At 42.1% G+C, this 25258-nt stretch overlaps 1 protein-coding gene across 8 annotated transcripts in view; it reads right to left on the reverse strand.

Moving 5' to 3' along the window:
* Positions 1 to 25258, reverse strand: part of NCOA1 (nuclear receptor coactivator 1) — a 262111-nt gene that overhangs the window by 197380 nt on the left and 39473 nt on the right. For 7 of the 8 annotated variants that reach the window (XM_089326750.1, XM_051843198.3, XM_089326752.1 and 4 more), the window contains exon 2: positions 1711 to 1846. The gene's annotated coding sequence lies outside the window, so the exon portion shown is untranslated. Of the gene's footprint in view, positions 1 to 1710; positions 1847 to 15653; positions 15796 to 25258 lie in introns of those variants that run through there. The other variant, XM_070069365.2, reaches the window with a different exon arrangement.

Below are 25258 nucleotides of genomic sequence, written 5' to 3' on the forward strand. Positions count from 1 at the left end.
ACTACATTTCTTTTTTGTTTTCAGCTGTTTTATGTAGTTTTTAACGTGAGCAAACCCCTTGTTCTCCAAGTGTCACCTGACTCTTTAATCACAGATCTTACTTCTCTGGTCCGGAGGAAATGAAATTATCAGATGCTGGAAGTCCAGCAGGGACGGCCTGTGGGTGGTAACTGTAATACATCTCAGTGAAATCAAAAACTCTGAAGAAGTTTAGGAGAAAAGAAGAGAAGAGTTTCAAACCAAATTAAAGGACAACCACTAAAGTCTTCAGAATCATGTGGGCAAGCCCTCGGTGCTGCACTGCTGCTCATCTCGGGGTCAGGACATAAATGGAATAATTACTGATACTAGTTTATTCCAGTTCTTCTGATATAATTTACGGAATCTTAATCTGTACTCACTATATTTCTTATAACTGACAGAATTTTCTAATTATCTCAGGAATATCTCCCTTTAAAATCTGGACCTTTTTATAGCCAGTGTATCTAATGAGAGGAAGGAGGAATGGGAACTCTTATCTAAAAGCACACTACTCCTTTACTGCAGCAGAGACAGAGACAGAAACACACAGTGAGTGCTCTCATCTGCTGGTTCCCTCCCCAAACACCTGCAATGGCAGGGCAAAGCTAGGTTGAAGCCAGGAGCTTCAACTCAATTCAGTAGCATGAGGGTGGAATCAAGACAAGACTTGAACCCAAGTACTCTAATATGAGATGCAAGTGACCTAACTGACCAAACTCCTGCCCCTAAAAGCTAACTATTCTAAAGGATGCTTCAAAAAGTTTGTGGGAAATGTAATTAAGCTCAGCTTATTTAGGTTCAAAAATAATCTTGATATCCATGCATACAAAAGGTCTCCAAAAGATTTGTGAAAATGAATATAATAGAAAAACTCTTTTTTGGTTTCAAAAATTTTTGGCTCCAAAATTAACTTTTAACTCCATGTTCCATGAGCTTTCTGAAGTACTCTCATAACTGGTTACAAAATCTATACATAGAAACTAATACTAGTCACCCACTGTGGCATAGTGGGTAAAGCCACCACCTGCAATGCTGGCATCGCATATGGGCACTGCTCCACTTCTGACCCAGTACCCTGAAAACGTGCCTGGGAAGGTAGTGGAGAACGGCCCAAATGCTTGGGCCCCCACACCCAAATGGGAGACCCAAAAGAAGTTCCTGGCTCCTGCTTCTATCTGGCCCAGCCATTGGGGAGTGAACTAGTTAACAGATCTCTCTCTCTCTCTCTCTAGATCTCTCTCTCTCTCTCTCACACACACACACACACACACACACTGTAACTCTGCCTTTTGAATAAAATTAAAAAAGAAGAAACTAGGAGCCAACGCTGTGGTGTAGCAGGTTAAGCCGCTGCACTGGCATCCCATATGGGCACCAGTTCAAGTCCTGACCGCTCCACTTCTGATCCAGCTCCCTGCTAATGTGCATGGGAAAGCAGTGGAAGACAGCCCAAGTGCTTGGGCCCCTGCACCCATGTGGGAGACCAGGATGAAGCTCCTAGCTCTTGGCTTCAGATTGCCCAGTTCTAGTCATTGCAGCCATTTGGGGAGTGAATCAGCAGGTGGAAGATCTCTCTCCCTCTCTCTCTTGCTCTCTAACTCTGCCTTTCAAATAAATATTTTAAAAATAAAAATTAAAAAGAAGTTAATATTATATCAAGAGGTCAATGTAAAATTGTGCTTCAAATACCTTAGAATAAGTAGAAACTTGATGAGTCAGTGCCTTCATCTGGAAGCAAAGGTAACTACAGCATGATCTTGTCTGATGGTCCTTGATCGTATCATTCAAATCAGTTCCAGTTACATTTCCATTAGTGTGAATAGATCTAAATGAGAAGAAAGACACGTTTAAAAACTATAGATTCTAGATACCATGACACATGACTGTTTCCCCGTAAGCACAGATTCTTACATAGAAGAACTTAGTTGTTCAAGAAGTGCCAATTCCCATTCCTCCCACTAGTATGGTTAAAAAAATAAAGGTATAATAATAAATAAATTATATATAAAGTGGACAAGAGATAGTTACTGGCTTTAAGAAAGTTCAGATCCTCAAAGGCAGTATGTAGCAAACTGAGGCTTGTATCTCTATTCCACGAGGGCATGGGGCCCATAATTGCTAGCTCACTCATCAGAGCTATTGAAGTCCCCCAGTGGCAGTGACCTTCGGACCGGGTTTTGGGTAAAATGGAACTGTAAGAGGTAATAGGATTCCCAGCAGCAGATAATTCTGGGATGAAGGAGCGCCTAATATCATGGCTACCGTCTACTCCTGAGTCACTGGGTTTGAACAAATTAATGGTATTATGGAATCTTCCTACTTTAGCTCAAACGAACACCAAACAGTGAGGTCATCACAGACACAGCCTTTTTAAGAAATGTGACCCTTGGGGCTAGCGCTGTGGTGTAGCTGGTAGAGCTACAGCCTGCAGTGCTGGCACCCCATATGGGTTCAAGTCCTGGCTGTTTTACTTCTGACCCAGCTCTCTGCTAAGGCCTGGGAACACAAGAGAAGATGGCTCAAGTCCTTGAGCCCCTGCACCCGTGTGGAAGACCTGGAAGAGGCTCCTGGCTCCTGGCTTCAGATTGGCCCAGCTCTAGCCACTGCAGCCATTTGAGGAGTGAACCAGCGGATGGAAGACTTCTCTCTCTCTCTGCCTTTGCCTCTGCCTCTCTGTAACTCTGCCTTTCCAATAAATTTTTTAAAAATCTTAAAAAAAAAAAAAGAAAAGAAATGTGACCCCAATGGCTGTCACTATTTAAAGCCCAGTTGTTTTTTATTTTTAGTTGTCACATAAAAATTGTACATATTTATGGGGTACCACGTGACATTTCAACACATAAATACATTCTGTAATGTCCAAATCAAAATAAATATATGAATCCCCTCAAACATTTATAATTTCCTTATGGTGAAAACATTCAAAATCTTTTCTTCTAGCTTTTTTTCCTTAGAAAAATATACAGCAGATTATATTTAGTCACCCTACTATACAACAGAACACCAACCTGTGCCCATGTGGGATGCCAGCATCATAGGCAGCAGCTTTACCTGCTATGCCATAATGCTGGTCCTTATTCTTTTTCATTTTTTCAATACATACTACTTTAATGATTCAAAAATTGAAAAGCTATAAAAAGAAAAACATTCGGGAAGCTTCATTCCTACATTATCCAAATGCAGTCCACTCCTTTACTTAGTTTCTTATATACCTTTATAGAGCTTCTTTGTGCAAATACGCTAAATTATAAATACAATCTTATCTTGTTGTCCTACACAAAAATATTCAGTTTTATACCTTACTTTTTTTCATTCCAGTACATCCTGGATGGTTTTCCATTTTTCTTCATTCTTTGTTAAAGCTCTATGATAGCCGGTGCCGGGGCTCAATAAGCTAAGCCTCCACCTAGTGGCGCTGGCACACCGGGTTCTAGTCCCAGTCGGGGCGCTGGATTCTGTCCCGGTTGCCCCTCTTCCAGGCCAGCTCTCTGTTGTGGCCAGGGAGGGCAGTGGAGGATGGCCCAAGTGCTTGGGCCCTGCACCCCATGGGAGACCAGGAGAAGCACCTGGCTCCTGCCTTCGGATCAACACAGTGCGCCGGCCGCAGCGCACCAGCCGTGGCGGCCATTGGAGGGTGAACCAACGGCAAAAGGAAGACCTTTCTCTCTGTCTCTCTCTCTATCCTCTCTGCCTGTCAAAAAAAAAAAAAAAAAAAGGCTCTATGATATTGCATCATGTGAATATACAGTTTGTATGATGAATCCCTTTTTTCAAAAATCAGATTCTGTGATTTTGTCTTATTTCTGAAATAACTCAAAAGCAACAACTATAGTACAAACAGTACAAGAAACCTATGTGATGGGGCTGGAGTTGTGATACACTGGGTTAAGCCACTGCCTAAAATGCCGGCAATCCCATATAGGCATCAGTTTGAGTCCTGGTGATTCCACTTCTGATCCAACTCCCTGCTGCTGCACCATGCAGTAGAGGACGGCCCAAGTGCTTGGGCCCCTGCACCCAGCTGAGACACCTGGGAAAAGCTCCTGGCTCCTGGCTTTAGCCTGGCACACCCCCGGCCATTGAGGCCACTTGGGGAGAGAACCAGTGGAAAGATCTTTGTTTCTTTGTCTCTGCACCTCTCTCGCTTACTCTGCCTTTCAAGTAAATAAAAATAAATCTTTAAAAGAAAGAAAGAGGGGCCGGGGCTGTGGCAAAGGGGGTTAAGCCTCTGTCCACATCACCAGCATCCAATATGGGCACGGGTTCAAGTCCTGGCTGCTCCACTTCCAATCCGGCTCCCTGCTGCTGTGCCTGGGAAGACAGCAGATGATCCAAGTGCTTGGGCCCCTACTGTCCATGTGGGAAACCCCACGAGGCTCCTGGCTCCTGGCTTTAGCTTTGCCCAACCCTGGCTTTTACAGCCATTTGGGCATTTGGGGAGTGAACTAGTGGATGGAAAATCTCTCTCGCTCTCCTTCCCTCCCTCTTCCTTTCAAATAAATAAATAAATCTTTGAAAAGAAAGGAAGGAAGGAAGGAAGGAAGGAAGGAAGGAAGGACGGACGGACCCATGTGATGTGATTTCAAAAATTTTTCACTCTATTAATACACATGAGCTCCCTTGTACTTCACTTTATATGTTAATCTCAAGTTTACTACATGACCCTACCTAAAACCTATCAAACCACTACAGTCCCAACCCCTGAAAGTGGAAGCATAGCTGTGAGGGTAGAGGCTGCACTGAGGGCTGCAACTGGCCTGCAAAAAAGTAAGAGATGGAAGTCGGGAAACGTTCCATTCCACCTAGTGGTACAGAAGAAGGATTCTTGAACGAAGCAGCCCCATCAGTTGAATCCTAAATGATGAAGTTTAAGAGACCCATGAAAGGAAAGGGAAAGATGACAGAGGATGGGCACCAACAGAAGTCTGAAATGGCGCAGCTTGTCAAGAACCACACAGCTGCACTTCCACTGAGACTGCAGCGCACAAGAGGATATTGTCCCCACCCCATTGAAAAGAACACCCTTAAACGTAAAAACCAAAACTCCTGTCTTAACAAAGAGTTAAAGTCACAAGGCAGCCAAGTACATTTCATTCTAACCCAGTAAATTTCATGAAATTCCAAGCTAATCCTATTCACCTCCTTACAGGGATGTGCTCCTTCAAGGAAAGACTGTGCACACAAACTATCTCAGCTTTGCTGGGTCACAGAAAAAGAAGTGGCCACTATACAAGAGTACACGAGGAAATCAGCTACAATTTTAACAAATTCTTAAAAACCAAATATGAATCAATACGTAGATTTGAACAGCCAGAGACGCCATACACAAGGAAAGTTTTCACTCAATTCCAAGATCTTCCATGTGCCCCAACTGTGTGCTTACAGGAAACCAGAGAGCCCTGCAGCATCCAGGCAGTGAGCAGGTGTCCAGGACAGGCCCGAAGCCTGCCTGTAGCTGGTTCCCCAGCTACTCCCTAACGCAGAAAACTGCATCAAGCCCCTATGGGAAGAACAGAAACCGCTCGCTCCAAGGTCCTGGAAGAAAGCCAAGGCTTCAGGGGGAGAATCAGAAGTAAAATGCTTCTGCCCCTGTGGGAGAGGTCTAAGAACACTCTGTCATGCAACACAGGCAAAAAAAACTCAATACTGTTGCTAGGAGAGGAGAGAGGAAACACACACACACACACACACACACACACCTGCTGCTGGGGAGACAAGAAGAGTCTCAGGCAGAAGATCCTACACTGACACCAAGGAGAGATCTACTACCACCAGAGAAGGGGAAGGACTAACCACAAAGACATGGCCCAGTTTGACTGCCACAGGATGCAAGGACAGAAGACTAAGAAAGACCCATCACTGGGGCCAGCGCTGTGGCATAGCGGGTAAAGCCGCTGCCTGCAGTGCTGGCATCCCATATGGGTGCCGGTTCGAGTCCCGGCTGCTCCACTTCCCATCCAGCCCTCTGCTATGGCCTGGGAAAGCAGTAGAAGATGGTCCAAGTCCTTGCTAATACACAGCATGTATTTATACACAGCATATTCAACACACATAAAAGAGAGCCACCCCTGAACCAAAAAAATGATCCAGGCCAACTCTCGATAGTGCCTGGGCTGAGAAACCATGACATACAGCAACCACTAAAGAAAAAAACAAACAAAATTGCATGCTGAAGTTGAAGTTGCTAAGGTCTATGGTAAGAATGAGTCTTCTATTTGTAAAATTGTGAGGAAGGAAAAAAAATTCACTTTAGCTTTTCTATCTCACTTCAAATTGCAAAAGTTACAGTTACAGTATGTAAGTGCTTAATTATGAAGGGAAGGGCATTAACTTTGTGTTTCATGTGTATACAGGAGAAAACGCAGCACATATAGGACTCGGCACTGTTCACAGTTTCAGGAACCCACTGCGGGTCTTGGAGCATATCCCCTGCAGATAATGGGTAGGGCGCAGGGGAGACAACAGTGTCCACAAGAACTCTCGTGATGCTCTCTTTTCATTGAACAACCTTATGGTAACAAATTCTACAACTAGATAACTACTAAGTTCCAGAAATCAGACAAGAATAGTTGATATATTAAGGACCTTTAATTCAAAATTTAAAATATTCCCATGAACAAAATTACATGACAAATGGCTTCCTTGGTGCATTCTACCAAGCATTTAAGTAAGAAATCAAACTAGCATTACATAACTTTTATAGGAAAAAAAAAAAGTGGGAGGGGCTGGTGCTGTGGCGTAGCAGGTAAAGCTGCCACCTGCAGTGCCAGCATCCCAAATGGGTGCCGGTGCAAGTCCCGGCTGCTCCACTTCCAATCCAGCTCTCTGCTATGGCCTGGGAAAGTAGCAGAAGATGGCCCAAGTCCTTGGGCCCCTGCAGCCACATGGAAGACCTGGAAGAAGCTCCTGGCTCCTGGCTTCAGATCTGCGCAGCTCCAGCCATTGCGATCATCTGGGGGAGTGAATCAGGGGATGGAAGACCTCTCTCTCTCTGCCTCTCCTTCTCTCTCTGTGTGACTCTGACTTTCAAGTAAATAAATCTTAAAAAAAAAAAAAAAAAAGAAATACATGAGGAAAAATTCTCAATTGTCATTCTGAGTCTGCTGTGTGGCCTGCTTCCCATGTTGGAACTTTCTCTCCTTTGTAATTCTACCTATTGTTATTACCAGACACTTGGGCTTATTTATGTGATCCCTTTGACATTTAATCCTATCTATATGATCAATTCCATACTTGATATGATCACTTTATCATGTAAGATGGGATTAGAAACACCCCAGACAAGCTGATTCTAAAACTTATATGTAAATGGAAAGAACCTAGAATAATCAAAACAACTTTAAAGAAGAAAAAGTTAGAAGACTTACACTACTCAATTGTAAGACTTCCTATAAAGCTGTAATGATGCAGACACTGTGATTCTGGCATAAAGATAAACGTAAGATCAATGGAACAGAGGGGACAGTCTAGAAACAAATTTACATATTCTTGGTCAATTGATTTTCAACGAAAGCACCAGGGTAATTCAAGAGAAAAAGAATTGGTTTTGCAAGTAATGGTGCTAGAAAAATTGGTGACACATATAGGGGGGAAAAAAGAGCCAGCTTTACCCCAAATCCATACCTCACATCTTAAACAAAAATTAGTAAACATAAACATAAAAAATGCAAAACTATAAAACTTCTAGAGGAAAGCGTAGGAGAAGATCTTTGGGACTCTAGGTCAACTCAGGAGTTGGCAAACTCATTCTGCAAAAGACCAGAAAGTACATATTTGAGGCTTTGTGCCACTGTAGCATGAAAGCAGCTGTAAACACCATGTAAACAAATTGTCTGGGTTCAAGTAACATTTTATTTACAAAACCAATAGTGGGCTCAATCAGGTCATGGTTTGCTAACCCCTAAAAAAGAGTTTTTACAAATAACACAAAAAGCATGAACCATCTTTTAAAAATGATAAGTAAGATTCCATCAAAAATTTTAATTTCTGGGGTCAGTGTTGTGGTGCAGCAGCTTTTACTGCTTGCAATGCTGGCACCCCATGCTAGAGTGCCAGTTTGAGTCCCAACTACTCTACTTCCAATCCAGTATTCCAAATAAAACAATGGATTATGGCCCAAGTGCTTGGGTCCCTGCTACCCACATGAGAAAAACAGATACAGTCCCTGGTCCCCAGCTTCAGCCTGGCCAGACCCAGCTGTTGGAACCATTTGGGGAGTGAACCAGAGGATGGAAAATCTCTTTCTCTGTCATTCTGCCTTTCTAATACATAAATCAATATTAAAAGAAAAAATGATATGCATCTATAAGCTTTCCAATCAGGGGACACTAAGAAGTAGCAGCAAATTCATGTATAGTATGGCTCCAATTACTAAGCAAAGATGTTCTGGAAAATTTTCAGCTAATATAAAATACATATTAATGCAAAATAAATTCTAGTAAGTGACAACAAAAAAGTTTCAGCAGGGCCTCCCATTAACCCAGAAACTCTTCTTTTAAATTAAGGTAATAATTTTTGATTTAAGATTGCTAACCTAGTTTCTAAGTCATCTTGAATTTGTTATAAGTTAAGATACAGGGTAAACAGCATTAATCACAATAAAACTATGTAAATAAAACAAAAAGATTAGATACTGTGGTAGATGCTAGGGCCACATGCTCTCCTTCAAAGATGGCTGCCCTTAATTCCTTCCTTTCCAGTGTGCACAGGTTACTCCACCCATCCAGAGATGGGACTTTTTTTTCCCAGTCCTTTGAATAATGGCTGGCTTTGTGACATGCTTTGACCAACAAGATGTAGTGGACATGACAATGTTAAACTTCAGAGACCTGGAGGACTGGCAGCTTCCCCTTTCTCCTTCTTGGAAGCCAAAGCCATGTAAGAAATGCCATGGGGAGTCCATGAGGACACAAACGGAAATGTCAGACACATGAGGGAGACTTAGCCTACCCAGCCTAGACCAGCCACACTCAGTGATCTCAGCTGACGCCCTGTGGAGCTGACTCCCCTATCAACCCCTGACCCGGGATCTGGCACTGTGGCACGGCAGGTAAAGCTGCCACCCGCAGTGCCGGCATCCCACATGGGTACTGGGTCAAGTCCTGGCTGCTCCACTTCTGATCCAGCTCTCTGCTATGACCTGGAAAGGCAGAAGATGGCCCAAGTCCTTGGGGCCCTGCACCAGCGTGGGAGACCTGGAAGAAGCTCCAGCTCCTGGCTTCAGAATAGCCCAGATCCGGCCATTGTGGACATTTGGGGAGTGAACCAGTGTATGGAAGACCTCTCTCTCTCTCTCTCTGCCTCTTTAACTTCACCTTTAAATAAACAAAGAAATCTCTAAAAAAAGAAAAAAAAAATACCTGACCCATAGAACTGTAAAAATAAGAAATCATTTTTTAACTGCAAAGTTTGATTTGTTATATAGCAATAGGCAACTGAAACGTTACTATTTAGCTCATGATATCAGCAAATTAAACACTGTCAAAATTAGGACGTTTTACAAGTTTCCATTTTCTGATAAGAATAAAGCATGCAAATTTTGTCTCTGAACTGTATGCACTTGTACAAAGAATAATGAACCTAGTGGACTAGTTTCAAATATAATTTTAGAAAAAGCACATCATTCAAATGATTTTCTTACAAAAAGATTCTATACAGACAGATGACATTCATTAAATCAGAACTTGCACTGACATCTTCATGTCAAGGGAGATGGAGATGACATGGCCTTGATACGTTTTTCTCTGAAGACTTAATATAAGAAATAGATGAATGCATAATTAAGATATTCATTAGACTGTCTTCCTTATATCTGATGCCTTATGTGAGCTTCTGACAGACACTAAATAGCTGTCAGTTGGTGATTAAATCTTTCTAGTAAGAACACACAGTAATGTTACAATCACATAAATGCAGAGCCCAAGAATCTGCCTCTGTCCTAGAACTGTTCATACTGAGATCACCAATATTCTTTAATGCTATAGTCCATGAAAACACCTTGGTCCTTAACTTATCTGATCTTTTAAACAGAATTCACACAAACACCCATTTCCTCTTGGTAATTACTGGTAGCCCACACCTGGGAGAGTTGGGGAGTTAAGGTCCACCTCCTTGAGTTTCGGGAGTGTCTGCACAAATTATTTGCAATTCTTCTTTACAAGATAAATAAATATGGATATATATTTATTCACTTATTTTAGTTAGTATGGACATGGGGATATTTATGCTTTGGGTTATAATTTAATATTTCGTTATTCATTTTATTGGTCAAGTTATTCCAGTTTTGGTCATTGGATATTCTACCCGATCGGTTCCTGTATTCTTTCACCAAGCCCCTATCCTTTTGGGCTTTTAGTATTTTCTTACTTTTCGGCATTATAAGATATTCCAGGCTCATCTCACACGGTCTCTGCCCCAACCCTCAAGTCAACTATATTCCAAGGATTTTATTTGTTGGAGAATGGTATCTCACACTCTTGGGGTGTCATTGCTTCTAGGCCCACTCAGCAGACAGAGCTAGGAAATAAATCCATGTATACTAGGCCACATATACATGCATATCTACCACTATCTCTATGCTTATCTTCTCATATAGTAAGTTACATATGAGTTCATACTGCTCATTAGGTATGGCATGGTTCACTGCAGCCTCCCCAGCCTATGGTTATCTGTAACCTCAGTCCCCCAAAAATGAGAAACCTGGCTCCCACCCAGCCCGTCCACCACTTATTTATTTATTTATTAATCTCAATATACAAATACTCACACCATAATTTCAGAATTCTTAGCCCTAACTCTCCTGAATTTTTGTGCTACCTTTTTCTTCTTAAAGTCAGTAGAATCCTCATTTTAGAAATACGTGTTCCTATGATCTTTGGCTTAGATCATCTCTCTTCTCTCTCTGGACACTCTGAGTGATATTTCATATGCAGGACTTTAGGTACTTTCTAAATCAGTATCTCCAACACAGATCTCTATCCTGAACTTCAAACCCACTTCCTATCAACTTAGATGTTCTACAGGCTCCTCGAACTGAACGCATCATCTCACCCTAATCTCCTCCTCCGAATGCCTACTTAATGGCAACATCATCTACCTGTTTTCTCTGCATCAGACAAAAATGTAAGGTCAAGTCCATCCTGCTCCCTTTGTATCTCCCTAATATCTAACCACCAAAGCTAAATCTTTCTAAACTCCACCCTCCTACTTCTCTCCAGCCCTATGATCTGAACATAGTCAGCTGAACATTATTTCTCAATTAAAAATGTTTATTGTTAGAATAAATAAAGAAGATAATCACCCAACTGATCTCCCTACCTTCAATTTTCAATGACTCTAATCCATTCTAAACCATTCCAATTCATCAATCTTTCTTTAAAAAAAAAAACTAGATTATATCATATTTTCATTATTAAAAATCTTCCAATAATTTCCCATTCCTTCTTCTCAGGATGAAACCATGACACTGCTCTCGAGGTCCTGAATGACATGGTCCCTAGCTACCAATCTAGCATCATCTGTTTCTTTCACTGTGTACACTCCACATTCAATGAACCTGAATCTTCTCAATTTCAACTCAGATGTTCCTTCAGAAAGCCCTCTCTGTCCTCCCTGCCACCATCACCAATCTGCATTTAGGGCTCCTGCTCTATGCTACGTTCTATCATTGTTATGGCTTGAACCATCCTCCAAAGTAGCTCCTAAGTTGGAAACTTAATCCTCAAATTCATATGTTGATGTTGATGGAATCTGTTACAGGGCAATAGCTCAGGGTCAGTCCCCCACCCCAACCATGTGATGCTTTCTGCCATGTTATCACACAGCAAGAGGGTCTTTACAACACATGGTCCCCAAGCTTAATTTCTTTTCTTTATAAATTACCCAGTCTGTGGCTCTGTGTTATACTAACAAGAAAGAGACTAACACAACCATGTAGTCCATCCAGTGCAGCATCCATCACACTGCACTGTTACTACCTGGGTTTTTTATTCCTCACTAGACTATAAGCACCATCAGGGTAAAAATTCACACTATCATGTTGATCACTGTATCACCAGAGACTAGTTCTCTGCCTAACACACAACAAGAATATAATACATGCTTAAAATAAAACTTCTGAGTTTTAATTTTTGCTATTTCTGTGTCTTATTAAGTTAAATAGTTTAATCACTATTTACAGGTAATAAAAATGAAATTTCTTATGAAAGGTGTGTTTAATATTAGTCTCTTAAGTTTATTAAAGAGTATTTCCAGGGCTGGCGCTGAGGCGCAGTGGATTAAAGCCACGGCCTGCAGTGCCGGCATCCCATATGGGCACTGGTTCAAGTCCCAGCTGCTCCACTTCTGATCCAGCTCTCTGCTATGGCCTGGGAAGGCAGTAGAAGATAGCCCAAGTCCTTGGGCCCCCACACCCACATGGGAGACCCGGTGGAAGCTCCTGGCTTCAGGTCAGCTCAGCTCTGGCCGTTGCGGTCATTTGGGGAGTGAACCGGTGGATGGAAGATTTCTCTCTCTCTCTGGCTCTATTTCGCTCTATCACTCTGTCAAATAAATAAAATAAATCTTAAAAAAAAAAAAAAGGGTATTTCCTTGGGTACTTTCTTCAGAAAAAGTACAAAGCTAGAATAATTTCTGAAATCATCTATGTGAAAATCTCTTTAACCATCGCAAGTGAATGACAGTTGTGGCAAAGTATAAAACTCTGAAGTTACACTTTTCTCTCACAACCTTGCGGAGACCAATGTCACCTACAACAGTGGTTCCCAAACTCCACCAATGCTACTTGGTGATGAAGTTTTTACTAGCCTTCAACATAGTAAATGAAAATGTGTCAGTGTTATCCGATACAATGGAAAAGCTTGATAATATGATAATCATCTAAATTTTCTACTAGAATTTTACTAGTCTATAAATCCAAAGACCTCAAATTCTCTACTCCAGCATCTTTTTTAAAAGATTTATTTATTCATCTGAAAGTCAGAGTTACAGAGAAAAGAGGAGAGAGAGAGACAGAGAGGGAGATCTTCCATCTGCTGGTTCACTCCCTAAGTGGCTGCAACAATCACAGCTGGGCCAGGCAGAAGCCAGGAGCTTTATTCAGGTCTACCACATGGGTGCAGGGACCAAATATTTGCGCCATCTTCCACTGGTTTCTCAGGTACATTAGCAGGGAGTTGGATAGGAAGTGGAGCAGCCAGGACTTGAACTGGTGCCCATAAGATACCAGCATCACAGGTGGTATCTTTACCTGCTATGCCACAATGCTGGCTCCTATAGCATTTTTCATTAAATGGAAGACTGAATTCCAATCTGATTATGTTTCCCTGGAAAATCATTTGGTTTTCTCCTTGAAATACCTGTAGTAGTTTCTCTTTTATTCTTGAACATCAGAAATGTGACTAGTCCATTCGCTAATCCCATTCATTTGGCACTTCTTTTAAATATATGAATTTAGTAACTTTAGCGAGTTTAAAACGCAACATTTCCAACATTTTGAGTACTTCTTGACTACCCATATGTTATCTCTATTCTTTCCATCTAGAACAACCAGCTTACGCATACCAGATCTCTGGCATCTATCTACCGTGTCTAATCCTTTTTATCATAAATTCCATCTTGATCAACCCATAACCCTGGAACATCACTTGAACTAGCCTTCTAATTCACCAGGTTTTTTCCCTGGCATTTCCAATCTACTCTTCACTACATTTATTCAAGGATGACTTTGTTTTTCCAAAAGCTTTTCCCTGTTCTCAAAATGCCCTTTGTTCCTAACAATCCCCTCTTAAATCTCACTGATCTCAGAATTTGAATTATTTACATTTGGCGCAATGTCAAAACTATTTCACTGGCAGTTATCTGCCATGGAAATGCAGCTCACTCAACTGCTGAGTCGTCTTTTTTTTTTTTTTGACAGGCAGAATGAGAGAGACAGAGAGAAAGGTCTTCCTTTTCCCTTGGTTCACCCCCCAATGGCTGCTGCAGCCGGCGCGCTTCGACCGGCGCACTGCGCCGATCCGAAGCCAGGAGCCAGGTGCTTCTCCTGGTGTCCCACACGGGTGCAGGGCCCAAGGACTTGGGCCATCCTCCACTGCGCTCCTGGGCCACAGCAGAGAGCTGGACTGGAAGAGGGGCAACCGGGACAGAATCCAGGGCCCCGACTGGGACTAGAACCCGGGGTGCCGGCACCGCAGATGGAGGATTAGCCTAGTGAGCCACGGTGCCATCCAAGTCTTCTTATCTCTTGAGATTTTCTGCTTGCTCACAACAACTAATAGGATAGCCAAGTTCTTCCAGAACCACAAGGTGAGAAAGGCTCTCTCAAGTATTATTTAGATCTATGTTGAGATATTTTTCAGAAAACCTCACCTTTATGTCAGACTTGGAAACTCAAAACCAATGAGGGCCACAACCCCTTTTCCGCCTGTGGCTGCACAGGCTGGACCTCCCTCCTTGTGCCAGCAGAGGAGACTGCTAAAGCTGGCCTCAGTAACAGCTCTAATCCAGGCAGCCAACTGGTTCTCTGTCACCAGGGGTTAGGGTCAGCTGCACATGAACAAACAAATACCTGTGGCTTCTAGGAAAGAGAGGTTTGTTTTCCTGTCACGTCAGAGGTCTACAGGAAGGTATCTCAGCATACAGGTGCAACTATATGACCACCATGAGCCCCTGCTCATTCTACTTTCCTATTTTCCTTGACCCCATGCTGTTAACACTCACAAGTCATCTCATAGCCAAAAGACGACTACTGCACCCAGCAGGCACAGCGCGTCTCGGGCTGCAGAGAGGAGACATGAACAAGAGCTCTTTCTGAAGCTTTCCAGATGAGTTCATCTCCTTTAAAAAGGTCTCCTGGAAACCCTACCCAAAGACTTCTGTTTTTAGTCACTAGACAATGTTGTTTTAAATCTAGGCTCAATGATATGACCACATATAGCAGTTACGTTACTAAGGGAGAAGAGGAGAATAGATCCTGAGTAGACCACCAGCAGGCTTACTCTCATCATTTTTCTCCCTCTCCTGAACAAGTCTTTAAGTTTCCAAGCAATAGTCTAGAACAAGAGTCCTCTGCCCTGTATTTGTGCAGCTGATTTTCATGGACCCTAACTGAACATCTTTAGAGTGACACTGTGGTCAAGTTGAAGACACAAGAGCACAATTCTACACTTTGAAAGTTGTGGTATCGAGTTCCTAAATAGACCATATAGGAACAGATGAACCAGGCTGCAAAACATCCTATGAAACTTCCCAGACGAAGAGAAAATTGGTGCTACAAAAACATGGTTAAGAAAAAAGTGTAAGCATAAAATGGAAGGAGGTAACACCTGACAATGCCAGTAGCAAATAGGTAAGAAACAGAGAAGGACAGAGGCTGGAGAAGACGACAGGACTTTGGAACAACATTCTCCCCTTCACCCTGCCTAGCATTCCATAACCCAACTCTCACAGCTGTCACTCCTCTACAAATGTGTCTACAGAATATGCTCACAGCCTCCACCACCTTACCTCCCATTTATTTTCTGGTGTACTGCAATCTGGTTTTAGACTCACCACCACTAGAGCGGCTCTTGCCAAATGGCTACTCGGTATTTATTTACCCTTTGGTAATCTGGCACTGTTGACCACCCCCTTACTTCTCTGATTTCCTTGATGCTGTTCTTGATTCACATCTCACTCTTCAACGATTCTCCCCTTCCTTTCCTTGTGCTGGCTTCTCTTCTTCCTCTTACCTCTCAAAGGCTAGTGGTCACCTGGTCTCAGTCTGTGCAACCTCACCTGTGAACATGAGACCAAGTACCCTTATCACACACTTATGACTTCCAAATCTTGCTCAAATCTCAACATTTGTATTTAAAATCCATATATCTAGTAGCATAACAGACTTCCCCACTTTTCTGTATGGTTATCTCAAACACTTCAATATCAACATGTTCAAGTGAAATAGTAGTCTCCATTCTTGTGGGGAGCAGCCCAGACTAGACTGAGTTACTGGAATTAAGACTTATTCTATGCATCTGCTCTCCCACAATATGGCGCTGGGAGAGAAGTAAACAGCTTCCGCACAGCTGCCTCCAGTTCAACTAATAAACTGTAGGACTTGCTCCTGATTGGAGAGCAGCGTACTCGGCGTGTGGGCAGCCGAGTTGGGATTGGCGGAGGAGGACTATAAAGGAGGAGAGAGACGGCATGCACCGAGAACATCTATGGGGAACATCTAAGGGGAACACCTGAAGGAACACCTGTGCAGCCCCCCGAGAAAGCCGGCCGGCGGAGTGCCGCTCCCCTGCAGAAGTGGGGAATGTGGCCAGGGGGAACTGCCCTTCCACGGAGGTGGAAGGGATAGTAGCCAACCCGGGAAGAACCAGCAGCAAACCCGGGGAGGGCCGAGCAGACGAAAGAACAGCGCAGGGTCCTGTGTCGTTCCTCCACGAAGAGGGGGAGCGACACATTCTCACCTCAAAAACTGCTTCTCCTTTTGAATTTGCTACCATAGTTTCCGGCAATATTATCTCTATTCAACCAAGCAAGCCACCACTTGCTAGGCCAACATCCCATATTTAGAGTGACAGTTTGAGTCCTAGCTGCTTTGCTTCCCATCCAGCCTCCTGCTAATGCACCTGGAAAGGCAATGGAAAATGGCCCAAGTACTTGTGCCCATGCCAACCATGTGGGAGATGGGGATGCAGTCTTAGCTCCTGGTCCAGGCTTAGCTGTTGCAGCCATTTGGGGAGTGAACCAGTGAATGGAAGATATCTCCCCACACCTCGTTCTGCCTTGTAAATAAATAATTAAATAAATATTCTAGAATATCTAGACTAGAATCTCCTGCTATCATCCCTACACCCAGTCTTAATTCTACATTTTTAACATCCCTTGCATTTATTTCCTCAGTCGTATCCCTATTTTTACCATCATAGTTTAAGATCTCATTGCATGAGTAATCACCAAAAAATGCCAGCTTTCCCCGCCACTAACCATGCACGTTCTAATCCACTCACCATAGCACAAAACAGATTATTCCATTTCCACAACTACATTTTCCAACCCCCAGATCTCTGATTCATTCTTTTTAATAATCATCTATTATTGTTCTCTAATCACTTATTTTTGTTAAAGTTACAATAAAATCATTAACAACATTTATTGTAGAACTCTGTTCTAGTAACTTAACTTGACCCTAAGTTCTTCTGTTGGTTCTCTCATGGTGCTGGCTTTCCTGAAACACTTGGAAATCCCTATCTTGGTATTCAGGATTCTGTCACAGGCTGCTGCCTTTCAGTCCCACTTACTTGGGGAACAATCTGCATCTCCTAGTACAGGAGGAGCAGAATCTGCCACGAGACAGGATTCTCAGTGCCTGGTCTTCTAAGCGTATTTCCCAATCTAGCAGACCCACACTCCCACATGCAGTTCTCTTAGTAACACAATCTTTAAGTTGGCCCAAACTGGTATTAGAAAGCACAAAATCAGATGCCTTCATCTTTCTCTTCTTAGAACCTAAAAGAAACCGAAATCTTGTAGATGCCAAATACACGTTTGCTGGATAAATGAATGAATACAAACAAAACTGAAGGACTTAGGAAGGGAAACTTTCAAGCTCACATGAACTGGCCCTTAACTTTTCCTCCAAGAAAACAAGGCAAGAAAGTATACACAGACAGGTAGAGGTGGTGAGAAAGTTATAAAAGTTATAGTCACAGACTTTTAAGCTAGAAAAGATTTTTTTTTTTTTAAATCACATCAATATCCTCACATTACAGATTAAAGAACTGCATCCTAGAGTGGTAAACCAGCTCAAGCTCAGAACTCTGGACAGGGTCAGTGTCAGGTCTTTGATTCCCATCCCAAAGCTCATTCAATGTCACTGATTATTCTGTAGGGTTTTTTTTGTTTGTTTGTTTGTTTGTTTTTTTGACAGGCAGAGTGGACAGTGAGAGAGAGAGACAGAGAGAGAAAGGTCTTCCTTTGCCGTTGCTTCACCCTCCAATGGCCGCTGATGACCGCGCTGATCCAATGGCAGGAGCCAGGATCCAGGTGCTTTTCCTGGTCTCCCATGGGGTGCAGGGCCCAAGCACCTGGACCATCCTCCACTGTACTCCCTGGCCATAGCAGAGAGCTGGCCTGGAAGAGGGGCAACCGGGACAGAATCCGGCGCCCCAACCGGGACTAGAACCCGGTGTGCTGGCGCCGCAAGGTGGAGGATTAGCCTATTGTCAATGTCACTGATTATTCTAACATTATTAATGTCTTTAGAAGCTTTGGTAAGTTGAATACCATCTTAACTGCTTGAAATGAAAACTCTCGATACACTATATTGCCAAGTTGTAGTCTCTGAGCACCCTACCAGGACTTGCCTTTGAAGACGACTGCTCTCAGAAGCAGCTACTGGTGCTCAAACTAGGGACTGAAAGGTGAAAAGCACTCAATCAGGCCACATACTCACTTCACCATGTGACCAAATAACATATACAAAAATGACTTGTTCGTTTTTATGGATATAGTCTGTAATTTCATCAGACGAACCAACATTCCCGAGCTCGCAAAGAAGGAAAACGGTGAAAAGCAACCCTGGAGTCACCACGGACACCAACCACATTCCTATCACACACGTTTGCAGTTTTCATCAAACTTGCATGATGCTGGGCTCTTTGTTTCTAAGACACCTGAACTTTCTCTGGAAGGTGTTACATAAGCATAAGGATTATTTTGAGTTCCATCAGCCTATATGAATTTCCATATTTAACTGGTCATTTGAGGTCTGTCAAAAAGATCTGACTTTTACTAGAATCATTTCAAAAGTTACTTTTCTTACAGGATTAACACTGTGGCATGTCGGGTAAAGCCCCCACCTGCAGTGCTGGCATCCCACATGGGCTGTTCCACTTCTGATCCAGTTCTCTACTATGGCCTGGGAAAGCAGTAGAAGATGGTCCAAGTGCTTGGGACCCTGCACCCACGTGGGAGACCAGAAGAAGCTGCTGGCTTCGGATTGGCCCAGCTACGGCCACTGTGGCCATTTGGGGAATGAACCAGCAGATGGAAGGTCTCTCTCTCTCTCTCTCTTTCTCTCTGCGATTCCACTTTTCAAATAAATAAATCAATCTAAAAAACAAAACAGAACAAAGCAAAAAAAAAAAAAAAAAACACTGAGGACTTACTCTGACTCTAGTTAACAGTGTCTTCTGATTGTTTGACGTAAATTTTGGTTTGTTTTTTAAAATTGTCCCTTTTAGTTCCATTCTGGTCTGGTCATCCCCACAGCATTGCTTAATAATCCCCAGCACTTTTCCCTTTATGCTGAGTCCCTATGACTTATTCTCTGAATCACCATCCTTGTAAATACTGAAGGAAAAAAAAAAAAAAGGAAAGTAAGTCTTTGTCAGTTTGTTTTTGGTAATGGGTTGTCTCTGTTCTAGATAGTCTTGCACTATACCACTCAAGAGATGTAAGATCATTTTTTATTACGAGGCTATAACATTGCTGATATAGGGTTATAAAGAAATTGGATAAGAAATTCCCATAAGACTTTGGCCACACAGCAATCCACCCCCTTTCAAAGGTATCTTCTATTTTAAATATTCATAAATACATTTTCCTCGCCTCACCTCCAAGACATTTCTTAGTATCTCCCTTCCCTACCAGCACTTAACAGATTTGCAAACATCCTATAAACCCAATCTAAATATATATGTATTCTGGACTTGGCCATTTTAAAGGAAAGTACAAAGTAAGTGAGCCTGAGACAGAGTGGTTTGAATGACACTGCAGGTTCCTTATTAGGTTTAAACTTCCATACAGATGATGCATTCCTGGTAAATATAAACAAAAGCCAGATTAAGAATAATGAAGGGGTGGGTGCTGCGACACAGCAGGTTAAGGAGCCACATGGAATGCCTGCATACTATAGTGGAGGGCCTGGTTCAAGTCCCGGCTTTTCTGCTTCCAATTCAATTTCCTGGTAAAGTGCCTGAGAAGCAGCAAAAGATGGTTCAAGTACATGAATCACTGACATCCATGCAGGGGACTGGCTCTTGGCTTCATCTGAGCAATGAACCAGCAGAAGGAAGATTTCTTTTCTTCTTCTTATTTTTTTTTTAAGATTTATTTTATTTATTTGAAAGACAGAGTTAGAGAGAGAAGGATCTTCCATTCACTGATTCACTCCCTAAACTCCAAGGCTGGGCCAGGCCAAAGAGAGCAGCTTCATCTGGGTCTCCCACATGGGTGCAGGGGCCATCGTCTGCTGTTTTCCCAGGCATCTTAGCAGGGAGCTGGATGGGAAGTGGAACAGCTAGGAACAGCCAGTTGCCTAGATAGGATGACAGTATCACAGGCGGTGGTTTTACCCACTACACCAGAAAGCAGACCCCTTTATTTTTAATTTTTGAAGATTTATTTTGTTTATTTGAAAGGCAGAGTTAGAGAGAGAGAGAGAAAGATGTCTCCCTCTTTGTGTCTGCCCCTCCCTCTATCTTTCAAATAAATAAATAAATCTTAAAAAAAAAAAAAAAAGGAATAGGGGTAGGTGCCATGGTGTATTAGGTTAAGCACACACCTCTGGCGCAAGCATCCCATATGACTGTCCAGCTGCTCCACTTCCGATCCAGCTCTCTGCTGACAGCCTAGGAAAGCAGAGAGTCCTTAGGCCCCTGCATCCATGTGGGAGACCCAAAGAAGCTCCTGGCTTCAGATCGGCCCAGTTCCAGCCATTGCAGCCATTTAGGTAGTAAACCAGCGAATGGAAGACCTCTCTCTCTGACTCTACCTCTCTCTGTCTGTAATTCTGTCTCTCAAGTAAATAGATAAAATCTTTTTTAAAGGGTGGGGATAATGAAAAAAAAAATTCATAAGCTACCAGAAAAACAAGATAAAAAAAAAAAAAACAGAAATCTGAAACATAGATCTAGGGCCACATTGCTGAATGAAGTAGAAGATTTTTCTGCTCATCAGATGTGTCTTTATTTCCCCAAATAAATACCTCTGATTAGGTTAAAAATCCATGGTATTAATCAAAACAAAGATTCTCTCAAAAACCATCACAACACAAACAGGAAGGTGTTTGTAATCATTAAATCAGTGATCCTTTTCAAGATCTTACTGGTAAACAAACTGTTTTTTGCCTAAATCAAAGCTGTATTGAATATCTTTTGTCCAGCACTCCTTCAGATTTTCTACTCACTGGCAATGAGAGACAAATGTGGTACCAGGAAAACAAGCTGATAATTGCAAAACTGACGGAACCTGTAGTGGCAATTGTGACCACTTTGTAATCTGCAGTCTGAAGTCATTTAATAAAATCCTAATTCTGAGAAGCAATAAAGAACTTGATAGTTGACTGTACGTTGCAATGAGAGGGGCAGGTGCAGCAGGTTAAGCTGCTTCTTGAGTTGCCTGCATTCCCTATCAGAGCGCAGGTTTCAGTACCAGGTACTCTGCTTCTGACCAGCCCCCTGCTAATACACCAGGAAGCAGATGACGATAACTCAAGTGCTTGAGTTCCTGCGGTAGCAGACCTGGACAGAGTTTCTCCAGGCTTCAGCCTGGCCTAGTTTCAGTGTTGTGGCCATTCAGGGAGTGAAACAATGGATGGAAAATCTTTCTCTGTCACTCTGCCTTTCAAATAAATAAACCTTTTTAAAAAATGAAACACTTAAGGGCCAATTTTCAAAAATCTACAATGTGCTAAAATGGAAGAATGTGTATATTTTACCACAGTCTGAAATGTCTAAGAGTTTGTCATATCACTCTTGTAAATATGGCAGGTGTTTTTCCTTTCCCATAAAATTAACAGATATGAGTGTCCATGTTTGTCTAACCATCAAGAGGAACTCAGGTGGGTTAGTTAGGACAACACTAAAAAGAATACGTATCTGACATTTATCTCTCATCTCTCTGTACACAGAAAAGTAACAGAATATTAAGTTGTTAATAGTACTTTCAGGCAGAGCTGAAGCTTATTAAAAAAAAAGAGAGAACAAAGAGAAAAACCCCTCTGTCTTTGAAAGTGCTGACTAAGTACTTTCAAACAGTGACAAGGACTATGTGCTCTGCTTTAGACTATCTTGGTAAATATTTTTGTCCATGAGTTGCTCCAGTAATTCAAAAACTTATTCATCACATTTGCTCATAACACAAACCTGAGTAGGCCACACAATGTACCAAATGAATATTTAAAATGGTAAATGACCTAAAAAGTACAATATTGGGTTTGAAACAAACCAGATATAAATAGTGGGTGACAAGTACATCAGTGTTTGCTGTAGAGTAGCCTCAGATGTTAGTGTTTCTCCATATTCTTTTGCATTGATTAAATGTTTATTTGACTTTTTTTAGGATTACCACAAGCAAAAGAATGAAACTGGACCCTTATCTTACATTACACACAGTAATCAACCAAAAAGGATAAAACACCTAAACTGTAACACCTGCAGTCATAAAACTCCTAAAAGAAAACACAAGGGAAAAGCTCCTTGATACTGGCCTTGGCAATGATTTCTTGGGTATCACACCAAAACCTCAGACTATAAAAGTAAAAATAAATAAGTGGGAGAGGCTGGCGCTGTGGTATGGTGGGTAAAGCTGCTGTCTGCCGTGGCGGCATCCCATATGGGAGCCGGTTCCAGTACTGGCTGCTCCTTTTCCAATCTAACTCTCTGTTATGGCCTGGGAAAGCAGTGGAAGACTGCCCAAGTGCTTGGGCCCCTGCACCCGCATGGGAGACTTGGAAGAAGCTCCTGGCTCCTGGTTTCAAAATGTCCCAATTCCAGCTGTTGCGGCCAATTGGAGACTGAACAAGTGGATGGAAGACAACTGTCTCTCTCTGTGTCTCTCTCTGCAACTCTGCCTTTCAAATAAATAAATAAATCTTTAAAAAAAAAATAAGTGGGATTATACCAAATTATAAAGCTCTGTACAATAAAGGAAACTATCAACAAAATGATAAGAAAAAATATTTTCAAACCATTTATTTAATATCCAAATTTATTAAGAACTGACACAAAAGAAAACAAATCATTCTAATAAAAATGGGTAAAGAATCTGAATAAGCATCTCTCCAAAGAGCCATAAAAATAACAAATATATGAAAAAATGTTCAACATCACTCTCATCAAGGAAATGCAAATCAAAGCCACCAGTGATAGCACCTCATACACAGTTAGGATAGCTATTATCAGAAAGACAAGAGAAAATAAGGATTGGCCGGGGTATAGAAGAAAAGGGAATCCTTAAGTACTATTGAGGGCAACACAGATCAGTGTAACCATCACGGGAAAAGATGCAGAAGTTCCTAAAGACATTGAAAATCGAATTACATTAGTCCCCCCTTATCTGCTCAGAATGATGCATTCCAAGAACCACAGGGGATATCCGAAACTGGGTAGCATAGAACACTATGCCTTTTCCTATATATATATACATGATAATGTTAATTTTTAAATTACGCACAGTAAGAAAAGCAACAGCAACAGAACAATTATAATAAGAAGTTATGTGAGTGTGGTCTCTCTTGAAAGAATCAAGATAAATGTATTTTCAGACCACGGTTGACCACAGGTAACTGAAACCACTGAGAGTGAAGCTGTGGTTAAGGGTGGTCTATTTTATCACATGGCTCAAAATCCCTCCTGGATATATACCAAAGGCAACGCAATCACCACCTCCCAAGCATCTCCGCCCTGTCACTCCTTGTAGCATTATCACAATGGTCAGGAGACGGAAAGCACCTGTACCTTTCCACACTTCCATATACGTGCGCTATCACTCACCCTTGACAAGGAAGTGATCTCACATCTGCCATACCACACAAGACCGTATTATCCCAAGTGAAATAAGCCAGAGACATAAAAATATTGCATGATCTCACTTAAATGTGCACTCTATAAAAAAAAAGATCAAATATACAGATACAGAATCGAGAATAAAATAGAGGTTACAGAGGCAGAGTGGGGGCAAAGAGAGATGCTTAGATCAAAGGGTACAAAAATAGCAGATATGTAGGATAAACAAACCTAGAGACATAACACTTAATATCACTGTGTTACAGTCAGTATTTTTGCTAAATGAGTAGATGATAGTTGTTCTTGCCAAGGAGTAGGGAAAGGATAACTATGTGAGGTGATAGACATGTTAATTTGTTTCACCATAGTAATCTTTTACTACATATATGTATCTTATAACACTGTATACCTTAAATAGATACAATAATTTTATTTTAAAATACATTTTTAAAAATTAAAGATAAACAGGAAAAGACATTGTGGCACAGAGCATTAAGCAGCTACTTGTGATACCACCCACATCCAATATCAGAGTGCCTGGGTTCAGATCCTGCCTCCATCTCCAATTCCTGCTAATGCGCACCTGGGAGGCAGGCAGTAGATGACAGCCGAAGTGTTTGGGTCCCTACCACTCACCTGGGAGACCCTGATGGAGTTCTGGACTCCTGGCTTTGGTCCAGCCTTGGCTGTTACAGGCATTTAGAGAATTAACCAGCTGACAGAAGACTTTTTTTCTCTCTCTCTGCCTTTCACACAAATTGAAAAATAAACTTAAAGTAAAAAAAAGTAAAGCACTAGAATGAAGCATATGAAATTTTTCCCTAGATTATTTCATGTAAGCACAATAATCCTTGTAATGAGGCATTACATCTTCATTTTATTAAAAGAAAAACGTCATGCTAATAGTTCAAGGATACATTACTAATAAATGGTAGAACACAGATATTTTGGCCCTAAAATCCAGGGCTTATTTTACTACATCAGTCTCTTCTCTGTTCTTTCTTTAAGATGAAGAGGGAAAGACCTAGCTTAGCAGCCAGCAGAAGAAAAGGAAAGACAGAGGAGTGAGGGAGAGATATTTATTTACCTACAGGTTTACGTGACCAAAAGTAGTTAATGGAAGTAAAATGTAGGACACAGGGCCGGCGCCGTGGCTCAACAGGGTAATTAATCCTCCACCTTGCGGCGCCAGCACATCGGGTTCTAGTCCCGGTCGGGGTGCCGGATTCTGTCCCAGTTGCCCCTCTTCCACGCCAGCTCTCTGCTGTGGCCAGGGAGTGCAGTGGAGGATGGCCCAAGTCCTTGGGCCCTGCACCCCATGGGAGACCAGAAGTACCTGGCTCCTGCCATCGGATCAGCGCGGTGCGCCGGCCGCAGCGCGCTGGCCGTGGCGGCCATTGGAGGGTGAAGCAACAGCAAAGGAAGACCTTTCTCTCTGTCTCTCTCTCTCACTGTCCACT

This window comes from Oryctolagus cuniculus, chromosome 2, assembly GCF_051225735.1.
Source record: "Oryctolagus cuniculus isolate XC-2025 breed Fujian yellow rabbit chromosome 2, ASM5122573v1, whole genome shotgun sequence".
Taxonomy (NCBI): Eukaryota; Metazoa; Chordata; class Mammalia; order Lagomorpha; family Leporidae; genus Oryctolagus; species Oryctolagus cuniculus.